We start from the raw sequence: 5,911 nt of genomic DNA on the forward strand, positions 1-5,911 counted from the left end.
TCATCAATTGCTTGATGGTGGTGTAAATATTCGTTTCTTTGGTGAATGATTTTATGCAGGTCTACCTTTCAGGAACAACCCACTCCCAATTATTTTTTTTTATCTTTGATTTTAACTTGTCAATGTCATTGTCAATTTAATACAAAATCCATGTTCACCTATAGTGTTGATGAGCAGGTAGCCAAGGACATATAACTGCTACATCCATTGCCGAGAAGCAACCTCAAATCTTCTCTGAAGAATGCAAGTATTATTAAAGTGAAGAGTTTGATTTTTTTCACCGAAGTTTGAAGATGAGATCATAATGCTGGTTGATTTACTTGATGCCTCTGCCTTTTGGATGGATTGAAGATTTTTGGGGTCCTAATGCATTTAGTTTGTTTTGACTTTTGTTACTAAATATTTATTGGATGTTGTAGGTTATTAGCACATGGGATGACAAAAAATGAGTGATGCCTCATTGGTTTGACCTAGAAAATTTATTATAACTAACCTTTTCAAGTAATTAGATGATTCATATTATCTAGTAACATTTATTATTTCTTGTCTACTTGTTGAGGCCAAGGCTTTTAAGATTAAATGGTTATAGCTTGGTTGGGAAGTAATGGGATTTTGGTTGTTAAGCTATTAGCGACTTTTACTTTTTTGGTTGGAGAGCATTCTGATTATAGTATATTTGCATCCAACATGACTGTTCATTTTCTGATACATATGTATCCCACCTTATATTGGATCACTTTGGTCTTTTTTCTTTTTTCTTTGGGTGAAATTGGGCTAGTTTGAGTTGAAGCTTATTGAGTTTGGAGTGTGTGGGAGAAATGTCGAACAAGGCTACTGTGTTGAAATGCATTGAAGCAATTGAAAATGCTGCTTAGTTCTCCTGTTTAATCACCATCAACTACAGATTGAATTCATCTCATCCATTCATCTTGTTTGTTTGCGGGATACATAGTTTTGCTTAGATTGAGCCCTAGTCAACTTGTCCTACCCCTATAAGTTATCAATGGGTTGAGTTGGATGATCCAACTAGACTTAGCCCAGCTGATCTAATGGTGGCTAATATCTCTGTAGTTTCTTCATTTTATATGTTATTGCCTTAAATTGAAATCTCATGTCACTAAAATTTTCTTGATTCTATGGAAATCTTTAGGAACCCTAAAGAGATCCCATGGGGTAAGACTGGTGCTGAGTATGTTGCAGAAAGGAGGTCCATAGAAAATAACGATGAGGGATTGCTATGTGTGCAGAAGACCATGTTATGAATGAGCCGTTCTAAATCCTGTTTTCCTAGACAGTTCTTCAAACTTTTTATTCCGCTTATTAATGTTCCTTGATACAAATCATGTCATCCCTGTATTTCTATATGGAGCAGCAAATGAGCAAGCAAGGACCCTTGATTCAACCAGTAGAATTGCTAGACAGGTGAGTATGTAAGCACTCTCCTTGTCACTGGTGGAGTATCATCCAAATGCTCCTTTTGGTTATGGCTTGTGTTTTTTAAACTTAGCAATTGATGGATTCACGAATGCAACTTAGGATTCCAAAACTACAAGGTTTGTCAGTTCATGAGTTGACTGTTTCTCCTCTTGTTGGTGAACTCGTGCTTTCTAAAAATATTATCTTTCTGAAACAGAACATTATTTACTTCGATCTTGCATCTAACTTCAAAATTTCGTTCTCCTTTTCTTGTTACTATCAGAATTTTCTATTCATACTTATCAAAGGAAAATAAAAAATATTTTTTCAGAGATGATGAAGCTCTTTAATGCTGCATACCATTCCTAAATGGCACATGATGCATGCCAGATCCTAAAACCTCTTATAATTGGCACTCAAGAGCCACCATTTCATAATACCACTTTTTATACATACATCATGTTGGAAATGCATGCAATCTTGACTTGGAATAGACATTACTTGGTGTCACCTTGAGTCAGTCTATGATCATTCCACCAATCCAAATAGCCATGTAATTCAATGACCACCCTATATGGCCTTATGGAAGCAACAAGCACACGACATCTCTTTGTAAAAGAATTTAGAAACAAACCTGAAAACTAACCCTGAAGCTTGAATCTAAGTAATTGATTATATATATAATTGCAAATGAAAATCTCTGCTTTCCCTAATAGCTCCCTACCTCTACCTTAATAGATTCCTCAATCTGTGGTATCTCATCAGCCAACTGCATCTGTGAAAATATCTGCTTTCCCAAACAACTCACTAACTCTGCCTCTTTTTTTTTTTTTTTTTTTCCTCCTTTTCTAATTGCAATTATATTCTATGAAGAAGATTTGGATAAGGCTACACTATTAAAGTTGAGATCCATGATGGCCCGTACAAAGTCGTCAAGAACTGGAACTACATTGCATTGATTAACACCATCCACAATGGCGAAGGCAAATGTTGGATAGCCAAGGTAAGTAGGAACCTTTTATAACGCCATCCATAAAAACTTTTGAGGTTTTTATGCTTCCAATGGCAGGTTATTTCTATTCCCAATCAGGACAATTAGTTATGGATGATAAGTTATGCTTTAAACTTCATTGATGTAGTGAAAAATAAGAGTTTCTTTGGTATTTCATTGTAGATTTTAATCAATCTCCACCATTCACATTACACATTTCAGCTCGATTAAACTGTAGAAATTTGTACGTAGGGACATGCTCATCATTCGAGCACAACAGATTTTTTGTGTGGGTATTTGAGATCTGATAAATGAATTGGGTAAATTAAAGATGGTAGTTTGGAATCCTCATGATTCATTTGTTGTATATTTCAGGTTATGTGAAGGTGGGGAGCACTTAGAATACTTTTCAGGTGATTCTTTGTTGATTACATTTATTAAGTTCTCTCATCATGGTTTCACTGCATTCAAACATGAACTCAAAAGAATCAATCCTGAAGCTTTTGAAATGGATAGTTTAATGAATTCCAAAATCTGAAATTTGAGATTGGTGGCTGTTAAGTCGATTGATCTATGGCCATGGATTCTGTTAACAGTTTCAACCCTGTTTTCTACATGCCTAAAAATGATTTCATCTCATTTCATTAACAGTAATTATATTTATTAGATTAGGAACTCTAATACAGAATTATTGTTAACGTGAACTGACTATGTATTAAAGCACCATATGTCTAATAAAAAATAAAAAATTTACAGTTAATTAAAAATGAGATGAACTCATTTCAGGCAACAACCAGACGGCTAAAATATTTTATAAATAACCTCTGCATTCTTCAAAAACTATTGTAAGATCCTTGCTTTCTGAAAAGTTAAAGCTAAGAAAACCATACTGCTTGGTTAATTCCGAAGCGACCTCCAATTTTAACTTTTAAGAAAGAGCTAGAAATGGTTGGGGCTGTCATTGAGCCAGGCTGGAGCCATGTGAAATCAAAATTTTGAATATGTCTAGTCTCTTGACAACCCTAGAAATATTGTAACATGCAATTATGTTGACCATGTATTAGTACACAACGATATTTACCAGAATAGTATTAGGCAATATTTCTATTTTCAGAAAGTGTGGCTTTGTCCTTTTTTTTCATAATACACAACTCTTTTTTTTTTCATAATTGGCATTACTTGGTTGGCTCATGTCAACAGAACTCAATTGTTGTTCAGTTTTCTACTTGAATATCTAAGGCTGAGGCACAACACATTGCATGACTTGAGGTAGGCTTATTTTCACTCCAAGCTTCTTTTCTGTCATTTCTTCATTTTTCTGTAGCCATTTATTAGAAGGCATTTTCTATATGCAATGGTTTTTTTTTTTTTTTTTTTTTTTTTTTTGAGTTTGGAACTGTGTTCTTGCTTCACTTGTGTAAGAAGAAGAGGCTCTCATTTCAGCTCATAAAAAAAAATCCAGATAGAAGAGACTTGCCCCAATTGCTTTTGTACTTAAGCTGGTTTTGCAATATTGAGTGTCAGATATTAGTAACACCAATCTATATATTCTTTTTGAAATATTGACTTGCTGAATAAAACAATGCGAATGATGTATGACATAATTTATAAGGCCTTGGAAGAGGTTGGGCTCAAGAAAACATGTGCTGCAAGATTATTTGAATTTTTTCTGCCTTGCCAATCGTGAGGTTGCAGATGGAACCGATGCTTCATGAGGAAGTCCTGCGGCAAACACTCCCTAAGTAATTCTTTTGTCTTGAAGCATTTTTTGTAGTTTAATATTTCATGACTTTTTCTTTTCTCTTTTGTTTTGTGGGTAAGCTGGAATCAAGCCCATGACTTCATTCTCGTAGTCTTTCTCTTTACCACATGAACATTGGGTATGGTTTGAATCTTGGAGCTGAGACTTTGTATTCTACTGAGTCACTCAATTTTTCTAGAAACCAAGCACCGAATGATGTAGTAAACTCACTTTGTGCTCTCGTGGTTTGGTTCTAGCTTCATTATTGACTTGGTTAGGAACCAACTCAATCTTGAGTCAATCATGGATGCCTTTTTTAAAATCTATCTATAGCACCCATGCCTGTACAAGGCATACCATCTACATGCCACCATATGTCCTAGCATGACAAGCAGGTGCAAGATCCAAGCCATCCATTAGGTGGATTCAGACAGTATGAAATAACAGGTTTTATGGTGCTTGAATTTACCATATTCAACATGAAAATCTGCATGATACTAAATACTTATGCATTAGCTTGATTTTCCACTAGTATTGGCAAGATAATGTGTTGAATGAGTTAATAGAATTGCATGTTTCTCATCAGTGCTTACAGTGTGACAAATGATGTGAATGGTCATCATGTCATGTTGTATTGCTTCAAAAACTTTAAGGAACATACTAAGGTAATTTATGATGAAGTTTATCTAAATTATAACTATTTCTTTCATAGAAGTTTTTGATATATGTCAATAGTATTTCTTTGCCTTGAGTAATAGGTGTTCCATATCTGCATTACTTGATATCGGTTAGTCTTGTTACCAAATAGGGGCTTGTCACACAAGTTCTGTATATCAATAAATATTTTTAATTGAAAACATTTGAAGCTATCAACCTTGTAGTTTGAAGACTTGCTTTAATTATCCAAATAGGAGTCTGTTGAATTTTGGGTCGGGTTACTCTTGTTTGCTTCACTGTCTTTTCATCTCTATTCTCATTTTAGTTTCTATGAAATCAGATTATTGGGTAATTCAAATTCTTGTCATTCAGTCATAGGGTTTTGATAGTTATGCAGATAGAGATTTGATGGTTAGACCAATGGAGATTTGATTGTAGGACAACAGTTATAGGAAAGAATTAGTTAGAATCAATAGGAATTTGTGGGAAAGGAATAGTAAAGAATTAGTAGGAATTTCTATTTTTGGCACTTTTAGCGGCATTTTTTTACAGCTTTTACTGGTGTTTTTTCAATCTCTTAGTGGCATTTGTTACAGCTTTGCCCAGCGTTTGTAGCGACTTTTACAACATTTGTAGCAGCTTTTAGCGGCGTTTCTCGTATCTTTTAGCGTTTTATGGTTTTTACCGACATTTTGTACATTTTTCCTTACACTTTTATAGTTTTTAGCGGCATTTTATTGCTTTCAGCGGCAGTCACCAGAAGCGCCGCTAAACCATATTAAGCGCCGGTAAAAGTTTGATTCTTAGCAGCAGCCATTAAAAATGCCAGCAAAAAGGTGCGACCACCGGTAAAAGATACAACGACGCCCCCCTTTAGCGGCAGGTGCCTAACCGCCAGTAGTACTTGTATCAGTGGCTTTTGGCCGCCAATAAAGGCCTATTTTCTTGTAGTGACATACCGCTAGCGTACCCGCTACTCAGGAAGCTCCTAGATGCATGGAAGAGCTTATAAAACCCCAGCTCTTCCACCAGATGTACACCCAAAGAAAGAAAGAGAAGGGAAATGAAAGAGAGAGAGGAAACAAGAAAGAAAGAAGGAGAGAAGA

At 35.3% G+C, this 5,911-nt stretch overlaps 1 long non-coding RNA gene across 1 annotated transcript; it reads left to right on the forward strand.

The window, feature by feature from the left end:
* Positions 1–1,156: 1,156 nt before the first annotated feature.
* Positions 1,157–4,438, forward strand: LOC131225852 (uncharacterized). The gene is made up of 4 exons (XR_009161591.1): positions 1,157–1,422; positions 2,293–2,419; positions 2,783–2,820; positions 4,103–4,438. It is a non-coding gene; the product is annotated as an uncharacterized LOC131225852 (long non-coding RNA).
* The last annotated feature ends 1,473 nt before the right edge of the window (positions 4,439–5,911 follow it).

Source organism: Magnolia sinica, chromosome 14 (genome assembly GCF_029962835.1).
Source record: "Magnolia sinica isolate HGM2019 chromosome 14, MsV1, whole genome shotgun sequence".
NCBI lineage: Eukaryota > Viridiplantae > Streptophyta > Magnoliopsida > Magnoliales > Magnoliaceae > Magnolia > Magnolia sinica.